The following is a 22490-nucleotide window of genomic DNA, read 5'->3' as shown; positions in this document are numbered from 1 at the left end:
GGAGCGGGGCAGTGTTGATTCTTAATATACCGGGCGAGTTGGCCCTGCGGTTAGGGGCGCACAGCTCGCATCTGGGAGATAGTGGGTTCGAATACCACTGTCGGCAGTCCTGAAGATGGTTTCCCGTGGTTTCCCATTTTCACACCAGGCAAATGCTGGGGCTGTACCTTAATTAAGGCCAAGGCCGCTTCCTTCCCATTCCTTGGCCTTTCCTGTTCCATCGTCGTCATAAGACCTATGTGTATCGGTGCGACGTAAAACAAATACATTCTTTATATTGAGACACCATTTTTGTGGATGCGCATACATAAGGAGGAAAACAACTACAGGTAATGCAATCTACAAATATATCATATTAGGCTTATCGCCATCAATGGATTGCTCTTTTTCGAAGCCATGTTTGGTCGCTACTAAAGATACTCTGTCCAAACGAATTAGTGGAAATTGTTTATGGACGTCTGAAATCTTACATTACTTTTGACACAATTGGTACCAGTGGTCTTATTCAATCAATCAATCAATCAATCAATCAATCAATCAATCAATCAATCAATCAATCAATCAATCAATCAATCAATCAATCAATCAATCAATCAATCAATCAATCAATCAATCAATCAATCAATCAATCAATCAATCAATCAATCAATCAATCAATCAATCAATCAATCAATCAATCAATCAATCAATCAATCAATCAATCAATCAATCAATCAATCAATCAATCAATCAATCACCACTGATCTGCATTTATGGCAGTCGTCAAATTGGCAGATTCCCCATCTGTTGTTTACGTAGTATTTTCTTTATATAATTTCCAATCCCTAGCTCCTCTTCCTAGGCTATAGATTGAGACCTTGTGTATTCAAATCAACATCTGAATCATACTGCCTCTATAGACTTAGCCTTCCATTGCAGTACCAGCAGACCCCTCAAACCAAAATGAATACGTATACCTTCAAGCAAGTACAATGGGACATCTACGACATACAAGTCACAAGAACACTCACTTTGATCCAGTAAGGTTGGACTTTTCTTCGTGTTGCCGAAGACATCCATATCTTCCCGTCTGTCATTTATCGGCTATGGAATAGACACAACTAGACAGGTCAGTTCACCATGCACATTGGACAAGGTCGTCGACGCATCACAACCCAGAATGAAGACCGATATCTAGTAATTTCTGCGTTGCATCGTCCTATCGCCAGTGCTAGAAAACTGCAGCAAGACCTCAGAAGTGCAGGAGGAGTCATGATATCCGATCAGATTGTAAGGAAGATATTTCGCGAAAGGAACTTACGACTCGTTCGCGGCATCATCGAACAGTTTGCCGTCTGTTCACCCGAAAGCACATCAATTGGCAACTTCGGCATTGGAGAGCTGTGTTGTTGACAGACGAGTCACGATTTGCTCTCATTCAATGTGATGGTCTTGGAGAAGTGCTACCGAGTGTCATTTGCCAAATGTTGTACAAGAAGTTGACAGGTTCTGTGATGGTATGCGGCTACATCAGTGGCGTCGTTGTCCGTGGCTGCCTCACCGCCAGGGAGTACATCAACCTGTTCTTCCTAGGTCATCTAGTGGCTACTGCATACTGCGTTGGCCCTAAATTACTTCTTATGACCGACAATGCCAGGGCGCATGTAGCGGGCGACACTAGGAACGTGTTTAGAAGGATTCACATTCAAGTAACGGAATGGCCAGCGCTGACTCCTGATCTGAATCCCATTGCACACGTGTGAGACACATTTGCCAGACGTGTTCATGGTGGTCCTGTTGCACCGCAGACTCTCTAGAAATTCTCAAGGGCTCTCATTCAAGAATGGGATCGAATAACACAGAGTGACCTCCGTAGACCTGTACGGAGTATTTCACAGAGGTGCCAGTCTGTGATAAATGCTTTTTGGAGGTCTACGCGATACTAAAGCCCTCAAACTCGGAAGAAGACCAAACTGGATGACTGGATGAGCGGCTATTCCCACTTTATTTCTGACACGGTTCGAACATTGAAGTTTGTTCTGTACTGAAGGAGTTGGCCGTGCCGATAGAGGTGCGCAACTGTGAGCTTGCATTCTGGAGATAGTGGGTTCGAATCCTACTGTCGGGAGCCTTCATATTTATCCGTTGTTTCTCATTTTCACACCAGGCAAATGCTGGGACTGTAACTTCAGGCCATGGCCGCCCCCTTCTCACGGTTAGCCCGTTCCTATCCATTGTCGCGCTAATGCCAATTGAAAAAAAACTGTTTGTTTTGTAAAAATGAATGATAACCAAATGACGTTTTGTTGAGTAATCTATCTGCGAAGAACATACGTATGTCTGGCAGCACTGTTCTATGCAGTACGACATACGTTCAAAAACGTGCTCCGCTAAGTCTTGTGGGATAGTGTATGTATGTTATATATTTTAAATTTGTGTATGTAGCCCGAGGCCTTGAGGGGTACGCGTTCTTGTGCTTGAACACAAGTGCTTTAGAAAGTCGCTCGTTTGAAGCCAAGTTACGGGAGACTTGGAGACGACTTCATATTCTATTCTCCGAGTTCCCAGAAGTTGGCTCCATTTTATTTACATCGATTCCTATGACACTGAGGTCATTGGCGAGCTGCTGATAGCTTCCTTCCTCTTGGAGTTTTTGGCATGTGAAGAGAAAATAAAAGGCTGCTGAATACTGCGTGAAAGCACTGTGTTGAGTGAGGCGCCTGACAGCTATGGAAAATTATTTCTTACATCGCAGTTGATATCGCTTTCTTCATAAGGTGTACGACATATTCTTTTTACTGATTATAGGCATCTGTCGTTGACAGGTTAGTTGAGGCAGCTCACACATCAACTAGCAGCAGTAGTCAGCTACCGTAAAGTTACTATCTATAAGTTTTAATGCTTGTAACAAAGATATGGTATTTATTCATTATGAAAAGTTGTAAATGCTATATTTGTCGCAAATTATTCCAATTCAGTAACATAAGTTTCAACTTTATTCAAAGTAACAAGTGTATCCTAGCCTGCACCACGGTTATGCTATGAGTTTTGCATAAACATTAGGGGTACGGCCCATCAGAACCTCTAGAATATAATATGTTACCCTCGCTACATTGTGAAAGAGCAGGCCAGTCGAGTCGACACATCCTAATAACCAAACTACTGTAGTTTGCATTCTTACTTATTACTGCCTAAAAATTTTGGATCTATGTATGAGTTAAGGTTCGGCCACACACAGTCCTACGTTCGCGACGGTCGCTATGCGAACAGAAAAAACAGCTTCCTTTGTTGACGATGTAACTGGCCACACAGAATTCCGTACGCTACGTTCGTTCTGTTCGCTACGTCAGCAGCGTCGCGAAGCGTATTATTCTCGGCTATATTTGGAAAACCTCACGCTGGATGGGCATGGCCATTGGACCAGTGTTGGCAACTTATATTTTCAACATCCGCTAAATACTACTAAAAATCCGCTAAAATTCCGCCAAGAAAACCGATCTTAAATAATGAGCAATAAAATGAGCAATAATAATAATAATAATAATAATAATAATAATAATAATAATAATAATAATAATAATAATAAAAGTAAATGTCGGCACTCGCCTGATCCGTGAGTTTCACTGGGATTAACCCCCTGCCTGCGAGTCGGCGAGCTAAAACTTGTAGGCGTTTTAGTGCCGGGTGCAAACTAGGTGAATTCCATACCGCAAGGGCCACACACAAAACAAGCCAGTTCATTAAACGGTCTTCCATCATAGCATAAATATAAATGCTACTCTCTCACAGTTTATTTGTCGTCATTCGTCAGCTACCCTTTCCCCACGCATTACAAATGTATGATACCATGATCTCATAACATCAAATCCAAATAACATGTTTTCCTCGTGTGACTGCTAGCTCCTGATATGAAATACGGAATAGCTTGGAGACAGACTGGAGTACAAATTTTATTAAAAAAACGTAAAGTTGATAAAACACTAAATTCCGCTATAATAAATCCAGAATTCCGCCAAAAATCCGCTGTCCGCTAAATGATATGATTCCTCCAAATTTAGCGGGAAATCCGCTAAGTTGGCAACACTGCATTGGACTATGTAGCTGCGAGATGTCATTGCGCGCCTATTCCTCGTCACTCATTTCCCACTCTACTGGCAACTCGTGTTATTATCTCTCATTTAGCGCAGTATTTGCTTATTTCAAAATTACTCTTGGCCAACTAAAGGCGCGTTTTCCAAGGTGCGACTGTAGCCGCCACGACTGGGGTCGCCATATACGTTGGCGACTCCAGCCGCCAGTCGCGCAGTCCAGTCCGTCAGAAATGGACGAGAGCACGGGCGATTTCGTTAGTGGCAGGGTTTTCCTTGACATTTAAATGGAAGAAGAAAGAAGAAGAAGAAGAATTGTTAATGTGGTATCTCGCCCCGAAAAGAAAGAAAGTCAACAGTATATTTGCATCGCACTATGAGGAAGAATGCTATAACAATTTAATTAAGAGGCATCTTTTAAGTGATGAAACAAAGTTCAGGAAGTATTTCAGACTGAGTGTTTAGTTATATTCTCTTAAAAAGTGAAATTTTGAAAACGCCGTGCAATCGGTACAAGTAGACTATCAGCCCAGCTGAGAAACTTGCACTCACTCTCAGGTACGGATATTTTAATATTATTTTAATAGTGTTTAGCTCAGCTGCATAAGTGATTTTACAGTAAGACATAACGGTCAGTAAATCTGTGGTCGTAATAGACTTCAAGATTTTTTTGCTAGTGGCTTTATGTCGCACCGACACAGATAGGTCTTATGGCGACGATGGCATAGGAAAGACCTACGAGCTGGAAGTAAGCGGCCGTGGCTTCATTAAGGTACAGTCCCAGCATTTGCCTGGCGTAAAAATGGAAAATCACGGAAAGCCATCTTCAGAACTGCCGATAGTGGAATTAGATCCCACTATCTCCCGGATGCAAGCTCACAGCTGCGAGCCCCTAACAGCATGGTGAACTGGCCTGGTAAACTTCAAGTTTAACAAACCCGCAACTTAATTGAGTGACACAATATTAATTGCACCAATATGTCAATTATTTACATGCCATTCCATCGGTGTAATCTGGGGAATGAAGGAATCAATAAAAACGCATAAAAATGATAATGCAGAGTGGGATTTGCATTTTATTTAAAAGTACATATTACAATGTATATTCATTCCTATAAATTATGACCCAGTAATCTTGACAAGGTATCAAGACTGTTTACATCTGAGCACGGCTCGGCTTTTATCGGCCCTTGATTGACAGAGGAGAATGCTTGCGGATGAGGTGTTGAGCAATAGTCACTTGCTTCTGTCGCAGCGACTGCGGCCGCCAGCACTGCTCACTGCACTAGTGCAGCGAGTCGCACACCAAATTCAAACTGCGCATGCGCGGAGATGTAGACTGCTGTCGTCGTGCGGCTACAATCGCACCTTGGAAAACGCACCTTAAGTGAAGAAGTAAGGGAGGATACCAAAAGCATTTTCAGCGGTGTACCTGCTTCTTGAAAGACGATAATATTTTAAGTCTTCTCTAAGTCACTCTGAGATTTCGACGAGTTTTGAGATAAGGTTCGCATGAGGTAGTTTCTAAGAGGAAAAGCTTCATCACCAGCTATAATGTACGGTAAAAGAACGCCCGCTACGGTTTCATCTGGAGGTAATTCCGTGCTTTGTCGTTTCAAGCGCTTACAAATACTACTGTTGGCAAACACGTTTCCATCACTAACTCTTCCACGTTGCCCTACATCTACAGAGAGGAATCTTATTAGCACCAGCTAATCACTGACTGGAGATCTACCCATGTTTATGTGAAAGCCATTGATCGGAACGAATTCCCAGTTACTAGATACCCGAAATTAAGCAAACATATGATCATAATTATTAATTATAAGCCTAGTTTATTAGTACCGAGTACTGGACTACATGCATTACGATTTATTCGTATTCATTCGGAAATATTCTTTAAACTAGCAAATGTACCCGTGCTTCTCTACGGTATTCTACATTGTATACGGATTTCTCCGTAAATTACTGTAAATGCAGTGAGTAAGACTAGATTAAATTGCACCTACAAACGGACTTCACCATCAGACGACCCGTTCAGTGCTCTACATGGTTGATCCTGTATCTCCTATATTTATGGGTTAGATTCAGTTATTCATTGAATGGGTAAAAATTTGATACAGTTTTAACATACTACTTTATTTTTTGATACTCATGTGACCCTGGAATTAGAAAATTTTGCAAACATATGGCCACTGTTCATGTCAATGTGCCTGCCCAATGTCATGATTGCATCTTTCCTATAAGTGTACCAACCAATAACATACACGTGTAGAAAGTACAACATTAACTTGAACTCAAGAAATGCAGTACTGTTTAACGAATAAGGGATAGAGATACGACAAAATGTCATAGTCCCAAAGTTGTAGATCTCTCCAAATTGAAACGCGATCTGTTGCGATACGACTTACCGTTTAGCCACCAATTATTCCAAAAGGAAGGTCTGCACCGTCGTTAAAATTGCATCCATATTTCGATATTTTCCGGGGCCTAAAGTTATACATTTGCATGGCCTGGAAGATGTACCTCCTCCAAGAAAAGATTATCGAGGTTTCGAGATTAGCACTCGCATACATACGGAGTAATTAAGGAAGAAAGTAATACAGTTGAGAAAGTTGAAATTAACAGAAAATAGGATTATAACTAAGGACAGCGGGATGAGTACAAATATGTAAATTCTAAGTGAATGTGTTGGAAAAACAAATGCCCCTAAATAAATTATGGTGGTGTGAGTTATGGATATAAGAAAGCGGTAACAGAGGAGAAATTCAGGTGCAGGGATTCTTAGGTAAACAGGTAAGAATATGACTAATGGTGTTATTACTGCCATGGTAACCTGTAGGTTCGTTGCCGGTCTGTCGGTCACTCAATGCAGAGCATGATACACGTAGAAAATAATAAATTTCTCCGTCATTTGAAGAATAAGGTATATTATGAACATAACGACAGTTGTTTGTAATGAAGATGCGTTTCACATACGGTCCACGGAGTTTACAGAAAATCAATAGTATAAGAGAAAATGGAGGAAAACCGTTCTGGTTTTCTTATAAAACCCCCATCTATTCAAAGATTTTAATATGATATGCACATCGAAACCTTCCTCGGGATGAGTATAATCTAAATATGAAGATTGGTTGAGATTTGTCCAGCCGTTTCGCCGTGATGGTGGAACAAACAGACAAACAGACACGAAAAATAAAAACCACCGATTCGGTCTTGAGTTGACCTAAAACGGATAAACATCTGAAGAATTGGAGAAACAAACAAAATTACAGACAGCGGACCCCTACAACTTTATTTATATAGATTTAACTTAATCATTACGTAACTGATTTATCAAATGATGAAATTCGCCGAACTTTATTCTCTGTAAGTTAACGCCATGCACCCACTTCCTTTTACGGTTCCATACGGAAAGTAACAACAATAGATCATCGTCGGAGTCATCACTGCTCACCCATGACACACTATCAACCAACATCTCAGCCAAGACTGAGCGGTCTCGTATATAACATAGCCACGTGGGGCAGCGAACATAGCGTAGCGTTCTGTGTGACGTCAGCTTCACTATTTGGAAGTGTGACAGCATTATCACGTACTGCCTCTGAAATATTTCCCACTCTTGACACTGACTTCTTCTTATTCTACCACTGTTCTCACACCTGAGTATCACATGTGAAGTTGGCCCTGTTTTACGGCTGGTTGCTTTTCCCGACGCCAACCCCACGTGGAGGGATGTTCTGAGTGTTGTGTGTTCATGTGGTGTGTTGTCTGAATATGAAGAGAAGGGTGTTGGGAAAAGTCAACCAACCAGTCCCCGAGCCAGAAGAATTAATCACACATCATTAAAATCACTGACCCTACCGGGAATCGAACTCGGGACCCTCTGAACCGAAGGCCTCAATGCCGACCATTCAGCCAAGGAGTGTCACACTTTCGACACTGAATTTATCTGGGGAAATGCCTTGTACGTTTAGGAGTGACGAATTGTAATTTTGTACGAAAGTAGCCAGCATGTTCTACTACGACTGAACTACTCCAATGCACTCAGATCTCGAGAACCAAACACATCACTTACGTACTGCTAAAGGTCAATAATGTTCTTATGACCCGAAGAGCAAAGTTTGCTTGGGACATGGAGAATGTATGTCAGAATTTATTTTTTGCTCTCCTTTCTGTTGTACGCAGTCAACTTCTTACGAACGCTACTAGACTGGGAATGGATTGTTTTGCTTTCCGAGAAATAGCAACATTTCCTTAACGCATTGTACCAGGAATCTTTTCAAATTACTGAGAGGAAGCTTATGGTCTTAGAGTGCGAACTACTAATGCTCATACAAATAGTTCAGATTTAAAATACAAGGCATATTTATTAAGACTGACTCTTCTTCTTCGATTAATAATAATAATTATAATAAACAGATACAATGCGGAAGAGGCGATTGACATTTTTTGAACATTTATACAGAATGGATGACAACATATTAACCTTCTTTTAGTCGCTCATGGAGATTTCCTCCGGGCCGATTACATTTTGCATGGTACTGAACTTCTCAGTTGAACTGTTAACTTCTCCTTGTTCATTTGGACTCGTCGTGTCAGCATTTCGGCGCGATCGTGCATCCTGTGAGCGAGTGTGGGATCATTCTTGTGACAAGTGACATCACCTGGACGTTTCCTCCGTGTGCAAATAAGCAAAAAACCTTATATTTTAGTGCATATTATTTATTTTCTAGGTCGATGACTTTGTTGTTCTGTTCTTCTAAACGTATTTTAGAAAAATATTATTTCATATTTCATATGATGTGATCGTTGTAGGTAATATCATAAGGTCATTCGTCACAGTTAAGGTCTACAGTATTCTGATTTTAGCTCAAACAAACTGTGTAAGAATAACCTACTAATACTTAAAAGGGTTTCTTTTAATTATACGGAAGAATACTGCAAACGAACATGCCAAAACAACATCTCAAAGGACGAAAATTACGCGCATTTTTAGCCCCGGAGGTTACCTCCGTGCGCGACTAGTAACGTAATAATTTTCGCGGTTAACCATACAGATCTTCAATTATCTTTGGAACAAGAAGTCAACAACAACCAGGATTCATGAAGTCAAGAAGGATTTGGAAAGAAACAACATAAGGGATGAAGAAGCAACAGCGAAAGAGAGAGAGACACTTAAAAAGAAAGTGTTAAAAATGGAAGGATTCCGAGGTCGAGAGGGAAAGTAAGCAGGCTAATAATGGTCCGAGGAGAGGGAAAGCAGGCATAGTGAAGGAGTAATCTAAAAAGAAGGAACAACAAAGGGTGAAGCATTGAAATTGTCTTATGGTCTCTAGAAGACCCTAACGGAGAAAGAATAATAATAATAATAATGATAATAATAATAATAATAATAATAATAATAATAATAATAATAATAATAATAATAACAGAATTGTTACTGAATACCGTGCAAGCAAAGGGGAAAAGGCGGTAGGGATAGGCAGGTGAAAAAAGAGACCGCATAGAATTTTTAAGTTTTGTAGATGTGTCCGAAAAGATATTTTCTTTCCTTTCTTTTACCGCTTCAACATCATTTCAAGGCAACAACAACATTTTCAGCAAATAGTAACAAGCAAAGTAATAATTTGAAAAGGGACATTTACAATTATAAGATTTACACCGTAATGAACAGGGGAGAGCAGCTCCCATTTCACAAGACAAGACTTGCCAGTCTTAAGGCTACCACACACAGACTGCTATTTTAAGCTACGCTAACCTAAGCAATGTCAAGTTAAAATTTTCAGATCGCTAAGTAGCCAATTTTCACAGCGCATGCGCACCGTCAATTTATTTTGTCCGGCATCTTGCATGGGTGTGGCTTTGGAGAAATACCTCAATACAGTAGCTATTATATTGCTTAATTGTTTTTGTGTTTATTAATCATAATGGAAGGCAGACGAAAGGAAGAAAGACTGATAAGAAGAGATACAAAAATATACTTGTCTGTCAAATTATTAAAGATAACCATGACAGACAACTATTGGCAAGAAATGAATGAAACTCTGGAAATTGATTGTACGCATCATTTAGTAATTTTACATACATTTTTACCATATATTCATTTTTCTTAATTTCATCCATGAAATTGTACCTTGTTTAGACGAAAGTAAGTTTTAATTCTTCATCATTTGCTTGCAATGCTTAAATCAAATGATGGAATCCACCACGAAAGTCGAATTTGACACGCAGGCAGCGTAAAGGTGTCAAATCAAAATGCTGACAAACGGTCGCTGAGGAAGTGGGATTGTTATTTTAATTTTATATTATTATTATTATTATTATTATTATTATTATTATTATTATTATTATTATTATTATTATTATTATTATTATTATTATTATTATAACCCAGATGTTTTTGCAGTAATAAGTAACAATACAAACTAATTATTCTGGTAGGAATTGACGTCTAGCCCTCTCTTCTGGAATACAGAATATAACGAGAGTAACGTAACTTCTAGGGGTTCTAAGACGCCGGTCCCCTGAAATGTATGCAAATCTCACAGCAGAACTGTTGTCCGGGCTAGTGTATACTTGTTACTCGCTTCAGTAATTTTGCATTTTAACCTATAAATGCTTAAATATCCGGTCTCTAATAATAATAATAATAATAATAATAATAATAATAATAATAATAATAATAATAATAATAATAATAATAATATAATTATTATTATTATTATTATTATTATCATAACTATCAAATTAAGGCCGGGCTGATTGGCTCAGACGGTTGAGGCGCTGGCCTTCTGACCCTAACTTGGCAGGTTCGATCCTGGCTCAGTCCGGTGGTATTTGAAGATGCTCAAATACGTCAGCCTCGTGTCGGTAGATTTACTGGCACGTAAAAGAACTTCTGCGGGACTATATTCTGGCACCTCGGCGTCTCCGAAAACCGTGAGAGTAGTTAGTGGAACATAAGGCCAGTAACATTAAAATAAGTAATTATTATCAAATTAAGGAGAAGAAGAAGAAGAAGAAGAAAATTGCATGCAGTTTATTCTTGAAATTATCATTTTTAATTCAGCTCTCTTTACTTCCAGTCGGTAAGACTGTGCATAGTCACTGCCTTCGTGATGTCCAGGCCGTATTGTAACTAGCGCGGGAAAGCAATCAGCTGATAGTTAGGGGGGAAGTTTAGCACATGAGTTAGTAGAGTTAAACACAGTTTTTCGCAGTTTTATTGAAACTTTTAACGATGGCTGCATGTTCACTCAGATATATGTGAGAATGAGTCGTCATCGACTGCATTATTAAGTGGAAAGTCGTTAATTAGTGAAGAAAACTTAGTGTGAGCGTGTATTTATGTGAAGCTATAGGTTAAGAAGCCGGCCCCGTGGTGTAGGGGTAGCGTGCCTGCCTCTCACCCGGAGGCCCCGGGTTCGATTCCCGACCAGGTCAGGGATTTTTACCTGGACCTGAGAGCTGGTTCGAGGTCCACTCAGCCTACGTGATTAGAATTGAGGAGCTATCTGACGGTGAGATAGCGGCCCCGGTCTAGAAAGCCAAGAATAACGGCTGAGAGGATTCGTCGTGCTGACCACACGACACCTCGTAATCTGCAGGCCTTCGGGCTGAGCAGCGGTCGCTTGGTAGGCCAAGGCCCTTCAGGGGCTGTGGTGCCATGGGGTTTGGTTTGGTATAGGTTAAGAAGATCGTTCTTCGGTGTTTTAATTTTGTAGTTTATTTGTGTAAAGTTATATTTATAGTGTAAAATTAATTGAGTTTCTGCATTCTGTGTTTTATTATTAACAACGAATTGTATATACTTGAATTAAGATGATCAGTGAGGGAAATCACCATGCCTTAGAGTTGCTGTGTGCCTGGCTGCAAAGCCAATTATAAACAAGGAGAGTACACTCCGGTATTTGTGTTTCCTTTTGATGAAGAACTAGTTTAGTTATGGAAGAAGGCTATTCCCAGGGAGAATTTAATAGTTAATCAAAACACAGTTGTGTGTATCAAGCACTTTCCTGAAAATCACATCCTGAGAGAAATAAGAGTGTCACGTCCAGATGGCGAGGTAAATATTTTTATTATGTCATAAACATGGGTCCCATTAGGCAGGTCCTGTATTTTTATGTAATCAGACCTATGGCTTATCTGAATTCGGTGTATTTGAAAATGCAAGTCTTATTTATGAGTATCACCGAGCTCGATAGCTGCAGTCGCTTAAGTGCGGCCAGTATCCAGTATTCGGGAGACAGTGGGTTCGAACCCCACTGTCGGCAGCCCTGAAGATGGTTTTCCGTGGTTCCCCATTTTCACGCCAGGCGAATGCTAGGGCTGTACCTTAATTAAGGCCACGGCCACTTCCTTCCCATTCCTAGACCTTTCCTGTCCTATCGTCGCCGTAAGACCTATCTGTGTCGGCGCGACGAGAAGCAAATAGCAAAAAAAAAAAAAAAAAAAAAAAAAAAGTGTATCAAACAGCAGTGTGATTTATGTAAATGTTATCTTCTGACAGATTCAGATCTTATATATGAATTATCTCCAGAAGTAAGATATCTGAATTTCCTAAATCGAGGGGGCTTAAAGTATCCATCAGACATGTCAATAGAACTTAGAATTGAGGTGTACAAAGTATTTTGTGTGTTAGTGTCAGATACATATAAGATGGTATTTCTAAATTCAGACAATCCTAAGTGTTTCACAATATCCTTGGCTATGGAATCAATGCAGTTGGCAGATTCCCTAGTCATTTGTGACTGCGGGAAGAAATTGGAAGACCTGGCCGGACAGTGTATATATATTTGGGTGAATATGTTTTGAAATAATTTTTCCAAAATTCACACCGACTTGTGTATTCAACAAAGTGCTTCAAAGAGAGCAGACCTACTCCTTACTGGTGTAACTTCCTGTAAGAGGTCCAGGAAAGCTGCAGTGTTCATGAAGTGGAAACAGTGAGGTACAGAAATAATTTATATTTGTAATAAATAGTATGGTAATTGGCTGCATGTTTTCTGTCAATGTGTATGATGTGAATGTTCCAGTTGACCAGAAAATGGATAAAATCGCAAGAATATGTCTCAAAATGTTAGGCTGTACTCACGCAAACGAACGTATATACGCGAGAAATAGAACGTTACGGAGAAGAATATGCATTGTATGTCAGAATTAACAAATATTTGACGATAGATTTTGGTTTTATAAGGTGTTAACAGTTCTTTAAGTAATTTAAACGAGTGTGTTATTCAAGCGGAGCGTATGCGTATCGCCTTCAAGTTCCCCCCAAAGCGAGACGTCATCAGAGGTACAGTACGGCCTGGACATTACGAAGGCAGTGGCATAGTCAAGATGAGGCACATTTAAATGGACTGCAGAATACGCAATATTGCAAACTGTCTTCTCTTACGACAATAATGGATGATTATGGATGAAAATCCTTTCTCTTCTCCTAAGGGCAAATAGAACTATTAACAGAGAGATCCTATACTTGACGAAAATAAGAGTCGACCTTTTGGACGGAAACTGCAATTGATGACGAGGAGAGAAGCAACATTCTTAGCTGTTCTGTCCTGGATTAGAAAGGGTGAAATTTATAAAGAAACGTGGAGAAAGAGCAGAAAGACCTCTGTTGCTCTGAGAAATGGAAGCGCTAATACCATTGGTGAGCAGTAATCGCGACGCTGGCCTCAGCGCCTCGCAGTCTACTCAGAGCAAAAAGGAGACGCCTGGCCGCAGACCTGTCACTTTATGGAGGCTATTAGTCAACAGGCGGCTCCACACAGGATGCTGACTGTACACGTGGAAAAACAGGAAGCACTTCATGCTCTATCTGGAGCAGAAAATTAGGTACTTTGATTTCATCGTGAAAAATAATCAATAACGAACAATTTCTTCTTTTCTTTGTGTATCTGCCTCCTTATCACTAGACTCTCATCTCTTTTGGTCAAGGTCAGGGGATCGATTCCCGGCACTGTTGGACATTATTCAAGGGCAATTTATTCTAGGGGATTTCTAAATACTAATAGAATTGTTTTTGGTTGTTCGACTCTTTGGTTGAATGATGAGCATTGAGGAATAGTAATCGATCCTGATTAAGTCTTCTGGCTCGGGGACTGTGTGTTTGTTCCAACACATTTCCTTTTCATATTCAGACTGCACGCCACACTGCCAATCACCACAGAAACACAAATAACCCTTCATATAGGATTGGCGTCAGGAAGGGCATCAGGCCTTAAAACAGCGCCAAATACACTCGCACGACACAGCTCGCACCCGCAACCCCACAGGTCTGGGAGAAGCGGCAGAAGAAGAAGAAGAAGAAGAAGAAGAGTTTTGGATTCTTACACATCAGGTTATTAAAATTATTAACATTCCACGGGAGAAGGGCAAGAGACATGAGAGATTTACTCATGCACTAGCAGCTATTTGTAGGCTACATTAAGTTCTCCTTCTTCTTAGCTTTTCTCCAATCAGCTGGGTTGGGCTTTTCTGGTTGTTCTCCACAAGTATCTCCTGTCTTGAGCTTTATCCCTGGGATTTAGTGATCTGTCTAAATCCTTCACAACTCTAGATTTCCGTTTCATTTTTGGACCCCTTGTGGATGGGGGCGGTAAAATAAAACTCATCTTATACCGTGCCTATCGTAAGAGGCGACTAAAAGGGGCCCCAGGGCTCTTAACTTTGGAGCGTGGGTTGGAAACTGAGGGGCCCGTAGATAAGTCCTGGAATTGTTTCCTCTTACTTGTGCGAGGATCCTCATTTTCATCTATCCTATCCGACCTCCCTTGGTCAAATCTTGTTCTTTTCCGACCTCGTCGATATTAGGTTTATAAGACCTAGGGAGACTTTTATTTTCATGCCCTTCGTGGCCCCGGTCTTTCTTTGTCCGATACCTTCATTTTTGAAGTGTCGGATCCCTTCCATTTTTTTCTATAATTAGTGTTATATAGAGGATGTTTGCCTAGTTGTACTTCCTCTTAAAACAATAATCACCACCATCACTCTTCGTTTTTGGTCTTCCCTGCGATAGCTCGTCTTCAACAGTCAGCTGTTCTACTCTGTCCACAACACATCCCTGAGATGTCCATACCACCTCCGACGCTTCCCTTGAAGATTTTCCTCTACTGGAGTCACTCTCAAAGACTGATATCCAGTATAACACTGGTGTGGATTCCATACAGGCAGGTTACCCCGTGAGTCCATCGCAGCATTCCCATTTAGTTCTTGCCCTTCCATGCTTTTGTTTGCCCAACATTCGGAACTAAGTAATACAACTGTAAGCTTCTCCTTTGATATTATTATTATTATTATTATTATTATTATTATTATTATTATTATTATTATTATTATTATTATTATTATTATTATTATCCATATATTTTGGCAGTAATAAGTAAGAATGCAAACTAATTATTCTGGTAGGAATTAACCTCTAGCCCTCTCTTCCGTAATACCGAATATAACAAGAGTAACTTAACTTCTAGGGGTTCTAAGAGGCTGGTCCCCTGAAATGTATGCAAATCCCACAGCAGAACTGGGTATAGAAAGGATAGAGGAGTTTTGCTACTTGGAAAGCGAGGATCGAAGTGTGTTTAGAGATGTGGTGAGTCGTATAAATAAAGCCAAAGGAGCGTTTGTACAGTTAGGCCATTAAGGAGTTCCCCTCATATTCTCATAAAAACGAAGCTAAGGATAATCAACTCAAATGTTAAATCTATGTTACTGTATGGAAGTGACCAAAGACATTTCGGCAAGGTTAAAGACTTTCATAAATCGTTGTTTGAGGTACATTATGAGAATATGGTGGAAAAAGACCATCTCAAACAAAGACCTCTGGGAGGACACAAGTCAAAGTTCCATACAGCAACAGATAATGAGAAGAAAATGGAGATGGATTGGGTACTCCCGAAGAAAGACCAAAAGAAAGTATCACAAGACAGGCATTGAGCTGGAAGCCACAATATAGTCGCAGGCAAGGTTGACCGAGGATTATCTGGAAGATAATAATAGTGTTATTGTTTTTATGTTCCAGTAACTACTTTTGATGGTGTTCGGAGACGCCGAGGTGCCGGAATTTTGTCCCACAGTAGTTCTTTTACGTGCCAGTAAATCTATCAACACGAGGCTGGCGTATTTGAGCACCTTCAAATGCCACCGGACTGAGCCAGGATCGAATCTGCCAAGTTGCGGTCAGAAGGCCATCATCTCAGCCATCTACCTAAGCCACTCAGCAGAGTCCTGCAGTGAGGCCCACCGCGCAGCACACGCAAATCTAAGGACTCCAGCAGTTCCGCCCGTGCAGTGTAGTCCTCTTCTGACGCGACCACTTACTGGTCCATAGCACTGGTCCCAGCCATCCCACCACAGTCCACCGCACTCGCGGGCTGAGCAGTCTATCTTGACTACTTCCTCGCAATAACGCGTGCGCCGTGTACAACGAAATGTTCATTTCACCTTCTATTCGGATCGCTCGCTATACGAATTCCCATACGCAAATGACAAATTTTAATGTACGCTAATCTCAGTTTGAAATTAAAATGATAAAGATCTCTTGTACACTGAAATAATAATAATAATAATAATAATAATAATAATAATAATAATAATAATAATAATAATAATAATAATAATAATAATAATAATAATAATTGTTACGGAAATATCCGTGGTAGTTAGAGGTGAAAGAAGGTGCGGGCGGGAACAGGTCTCATTTACGAAATTAAAGTTAATTTAAAATTTAACAAAGGTTATATTTTCTTTTCAAGATCAAGAAATAACAAGTATAACAGGTACTCAGTAGCATATCAACAAATTAAGAATGTACAGTTGCAATTTGTTAATGGATTTGGGCTTCGAGCCCAGACACGCAATCCTTGAGCAATGAACCCAACTTTACCTATGTACAAAGTTCAACAAAGGGGCAGAAAACCCCAATCATGCCAAGGAGCACAAGCTCCCAATTACCCAGTTAAGCCTGCTCGAGGCACACAGAAACCAAATTTAAGAAAGAGCAACCCGCTCTCAAAGTTCAAGCCTATTCAAAGGCCACACCAAACTCCACCTTTAAGCTGCCCTCCGGGCACACAAGAACAGGGGTAATGATACCCAACCTACTGAGGCCTATTCAGTAAAGAAACAGGTCAATTACATTGGGCCAAAATTCTGATTAGAATGGAGGCGTAACTTGCACTCCTAATACCTTTTTAAAACCTACTTGGCACTAGGCCTCATACACAAGGGCTAATCCCATACTAAAGAGGTGACTTGTATAAGAAGACTTTATTACATTAAAAAAAAGAAACGGTTGTGAAAATAAAGTCACCTCGAAACAATAGGAGTGGGAGCTCGAGAGGGTTAGCACTCTCTATCCCAATTTATAGTTAAAGAGCCGAAGTTTTTACCAAGTGTCTATTACATTTTAAGGATAGGTTACATGAGAAAAGTTTCGAACCTGCCCCGAGGGTTAAACTGCTGAGCTAGCAAGAAATAAAGTTATTAAACGGCCATTACCTTGTGGATGAACTGCTGCCCGAAGAAAGAGGCGCTTCCCGTCCCCTGCTACATAATCACACTAGGAGAGATGTTACTGAAGTGGCCAGGAGACCAGAAAATCAGCAGTTTATATATCCTCGTGGAAAATTCGAGACGTTTCATGAATGATTACAACCCGCCCACAAAATTTTATTGGATAATGGCAAAAACTAATACACCAGACGAAGAAGAAACACCTTATTGGTGGAAAATTAATTACAGAAATTCCTTATTGGTCAAATTCAAAACTGGCGGAAAGAGAAGGGTTATACTGCCAACCCAAACAATGACTGAAAGAAATTTAACAAAGAACAAACTTATGAATTCCAAATTTCTTCAAAAGAAAAGTTCCTTCACTTCGCACTAGGGTGCACAATTGTAGTTCTTAAGTAGTGCCATCTAGGAGAGAATGTTCACACTTCTTACTACAGAGAAAACAAAAACAAATCGAAACCGACATAGTTCAGAACACTTCAAAATTTACAGTAAAGACATCTTCTGAGAAACCTTAGAATTAATGTGGTTGTTAAAGTTCAGGCTTTCTCCAGTAGAGGAGTTTCAACTGGCGCAATGTTTGAATTAGCGGCGTGGAGGTGTACCGCCCGGTACAATAATAATAATAATAATAATAATAATAATAATAATAATAATAATAATAATAATAATAATAATAATAATAATATAATAATAATAATAAAAAGAACACTAACAGAAACTTCATTAGAAACTCTAATATTCGTCTGCAATTGGTATCAAGTTAACTGAAAATGAATCCAAACAACACGAAGCATATTCAGGGTTGGTGGTGGTGGTGATTATAGTTTAAGAGGAGGTGCAACTGGGCAACCATGCTCTAGTAACGCTAATCAGAGAGAGAGAAATGGAAGGGATCCGACACTTCGAGAAATGAAGATATCGGCCAAAGAAAGGCAAGGGCCACGAGGGCGTGAAAATGAAAGACTCCCTGGGCCTTAGATGCTCTAATACCGTCGGAGTCGGAAAAGAACAAGAGTTGACCAAGGAAGGTCGGATGATATAGATTAAATTGAGGAGCCTAGCACAGGGGGAAGCAATGCCATGACTCAGCTACGGGCACCATGCTAGCCAATTCACACTCCCAAGTTAGGAGTCACTGGGGCCTCTTTCAGTTGCCTCTTACTACAGGCAGGGGATACCGTGGGTGTTATTCTACTGTTGTCTTCACCCATAGGGGATGCATATTCAAGGGGCCTCTCTCGCGTGTAAGTCAAAATGAACTAAAATACAAACCAAAACGGCATGAAAAACCTGAACACGGCTTCTTCTTAGTTGATGTGCGTAGTTTATTGGTCATTGATTAATGGTGATGGAATTACTGTGAATAAAAAGAAGAGACCACAATGTGATGAGCATGAAGCCCATTGAACTGACATTTCTCTCTGAAGCTGAACTCGGCGCTTGCATACATAGTACTATCTTGGCGATCTTGTGAACTTTTGGATCGTCTTGTCCAGTCCTTCCTGCTCATTACTTCATTCATTACTTCGGGAGATTATGGCATATTTCTGGAGTTTGATGACGCGGGAAAATTGGAATGTTAATCATTCATACACTTCTTGTGCAGATCGTTCAGTACAAAACATGAACGTCTTCCCTATCACTCTCAAGTACAGCTTAAATACTGACCAAGTACGACCTTTGATATTCGGATCCGGCTCAGAAGTCTCGTACTGTCCACCTTCTAGTTTTTCTTTACTCCACGTTTTCGTGTTAGGGTTTCTTTCCTTCTGAAGCCACAGTCCGCATTCCTATCCAAAAACAGGATAGACGAGGAAGTCAAATAGAATACCACAGCAAACGTGATCATCTCCACTCGGCTCTGATAGCACGCAGTACACTGTAAACATTGAAACAGTCCATAGAACTATCACAGCGCTGTCCTTGGCTCACCGCGTACGAACGACATAGCGCTGTTCAGACCGAGCCGTGCGTTGACGTCACGGGCCTCTTACGTTTGAGCCTTCTAAAGCCCATCGCCATCTATTGACGAAGCAGCTCACGGGCTGGGCCGCTGTGCAGGACTCTGCCACTCAGCCCGGCACACCCGAAAGGGAACCATAGACAGATATATATATATATCTGGAGTCAACAAGACATGGAGGGAGGCGAAACCATTGGCGGCAGATAGAACAAGGTGGAGAAATTTCGTCGAGTCCGCATGTTCCACTTAGCAATTAAAGGAAATAAGTTTGAGTCTGTGTAATTCTCTCGTTTTGTTTAAAACAAAACCTGTTTCTCCCCTTTTTCTGAATAACTTGGTTATGTATGGACTCGAAGGCATTGAAGCACCACGGAGACGGAGTAGAAATTTGCGAACGGTTCTGTCGTACGATTTATTCTTCAGAAGAAAATTCTTTCAATTATAAAAATCTGTTGTCCGTACTGATAGCCAACACAAATAAGTTCGACAACAAGTGTTCGAATGTAACACTAATAACGTGTGCTCAACAAGAAGTCCGTTCGTAAGCTAAACATTCATTTGGTACGCTCACGGCTAACCATACTCACTAAGCTGCCTGGCCACGCACTCTATCAGGGACTAAACAAACATTTCCTCAGTCCCCGTGCGTGGTAGCACCGACTAAAGTGCCGGTAGCGTGTTCTCTGCCTCTTCCGGTGTTCTATGTATGTTGGGTATTCAGTCCAAAGGCTGGTTTGATCCTCCACAGCTCCACCAACAAGTGTCATAGATAGCCTAGGCGTCGCTCAAGAGGCATACTAGGGAAATGACCGGGCGAGTTGGCCGAGTGCGTTGAGGCGCGCGGCTGTGAGCTTGCATCCGGGAGATAGTAGGTTCGAATCCCACTATCGGCAGCCCTGAAAATGGTTTTCCGTGGTTTCTCATTTTCACACCAGGCAAATGCTGGTGCTGTACCTTAATTAAGGCCACGGCTGATTCCTTCCAACTCCTAGGCCTTTCCTATCGCATCGTCGCCATAAGACCTATCTGTGTCCGTGCGACGTAAAGCCCCTAGCAAAAGAAACTAGGGAAATGACGAGTGAGAAAGTTTCCCGTTGCTTTCTTTACCGAACCAGAAGTTGCTACTACATATCAGTCTGCCAAGCCCACTGAAATGCATGCATCAACCGACCCTATGAGCGATATTTTCACACCATTCATAACAGGGACTGGCTGCATAAGGAATGGTATTACTAGCAGCACTCATACCTCAGTCACTTTTATATTTTCAAAGCCAAGGATTAAGACTGAGAGAGGTCGCGGTACTATTACATCGTCATCCTTAAACCGTCTCCAGTCGCCCGGGTGCAGTACAAGAGCGCTTACCATCTTTGCGTTTGCTTACTTGACTTATATCCTGTGTCTCCTTTTGGAGCAAAGGGTTGCAACAAAAGCCCTCCATTGGTTCAGTGTCCCGGCAATGCCCAGGATTTGCCGTCCCCTCTTATCTCTTCATCTGTTTTTCCGTACAGTTTCTCTTTATTGCAGTTTTAGTGTTTTCTCGGAGATGCGGGATTTATTGGCCTACAGTCACCAAAGCACTGGGGGGAGGGTGCCCGCCCTCTGATTACTTCGCGATATGGTGTTTGTCGCTACTCCCTGTTCATACTGTTGTCAATTTACATCTCTGGAGTGTGTAACCAGAGTCCCTCCTACTTTCTCAACCGGGCTTGGGACCGGCTATGGCGGAGTACCATCTTTGTCTATCCAGGTACATTTATTCCTCCTCAGCTCGGTGCCATTCCTCTCCTCTTCCTTTCAGGTCATGGTTTACTAGGCTGATCCACCGTTTCCTTGGTCTGCCTCTAGGTCTTTTGCCTTCCAGTTCCTTTTCTAGCCCTTTTCTTGCTGTTCTCATCTGATCCATCCTTTTTACACGGGCATACCATTTGAGTCGTCATGTTGTTATATTTACACTTTGCATCCGTTTTACTTATGTATTATGATGCAACTCTTCATTCCTGATCTTATCTGTTCTTGTTTTCTATAGCATTGACCTCAGGAACTTCATTTCTGCAGCTTGAAGTCTGCTACTATCTCTACTGCTGATTGTACAGGTTTCCAGGGCATATGTAGTTATTGACATGAAATATACCTGATAAAGGGTTCTCTTTGTACTTAAAGGTATTTGGTTATACCATAGTAGAGACCTAACTTGGTGACAAAATTATGCTCCTTTTTGGACTCTGTTAGAGATTTATGCATCACCAGTTACAATAGTACCAAGATAATTTATTTCATCCTCCTTCTTCATCTTCTTGTTCTCCTGTATTGTACAGCACCTAACAAAAGTTTAATACCCCCAGCGAAAATCAGTTAATGAACTCCTGGTCATATATATATGATACAAATTGATCTGCAAACATATTTTGGCTTATCCCTGTTCATATACAACGTACGGAAAAGAACCGGTGAATATCGAATAACGTTTATTAGTTATAGTTTTTGTTGTGTGTGTCCTCCGCGCCTACAATCTCCGCAGCGCTGCTGGATGTTTCCAGAGACCACGAGGCAGCCTGCAGTGCGCTGACGTGGTCGTCGGTGACGTCAGCCAGTGCTATAAAAGGAGCAACGTTTCTCGCCTCTCCAGGACTCCTACAGTGTCCAACGACCAGACTACACCGCAAGTCATACACGGAGATACCCTCTTAAAAGTGTGTTCTGAACAGGTGGACTGATTCCTGGCCGTGAGGTTTCACCTCTGGACATTGCCTCATTCATCCTGCATCCCGTAGCCACGTCGAGCACCCATCCGAACATTCTGCTACTCACTCAAGTTCCCTACAGTGCTCCGACTCCAATCATAGCATTCTGCTATATATGAACATTAAATGCAAGTTCCTTGCAAGTTACACGCCTCCTCTTAGCATTCTGCTAATACGAACTCTCTCTACAAGTTC

Source organism: Anabrus simplex, chromosome 9, assembly GCF_040414725.1.
Source record: "Anabrus simplex isolate iqAnaSimp1 chromosome 9, ASM4041472v1, whole genome shotgun sequence".
NCBI classification, from domain to species: Eukaryota; Metazoa; Arthropoda; class Insecta; order Orthoptera; family Tettigoniidae; genus Anabrus; species Anabrus simplex.
Note: the sequence above shows the minus strand (reverse complement) of the source record.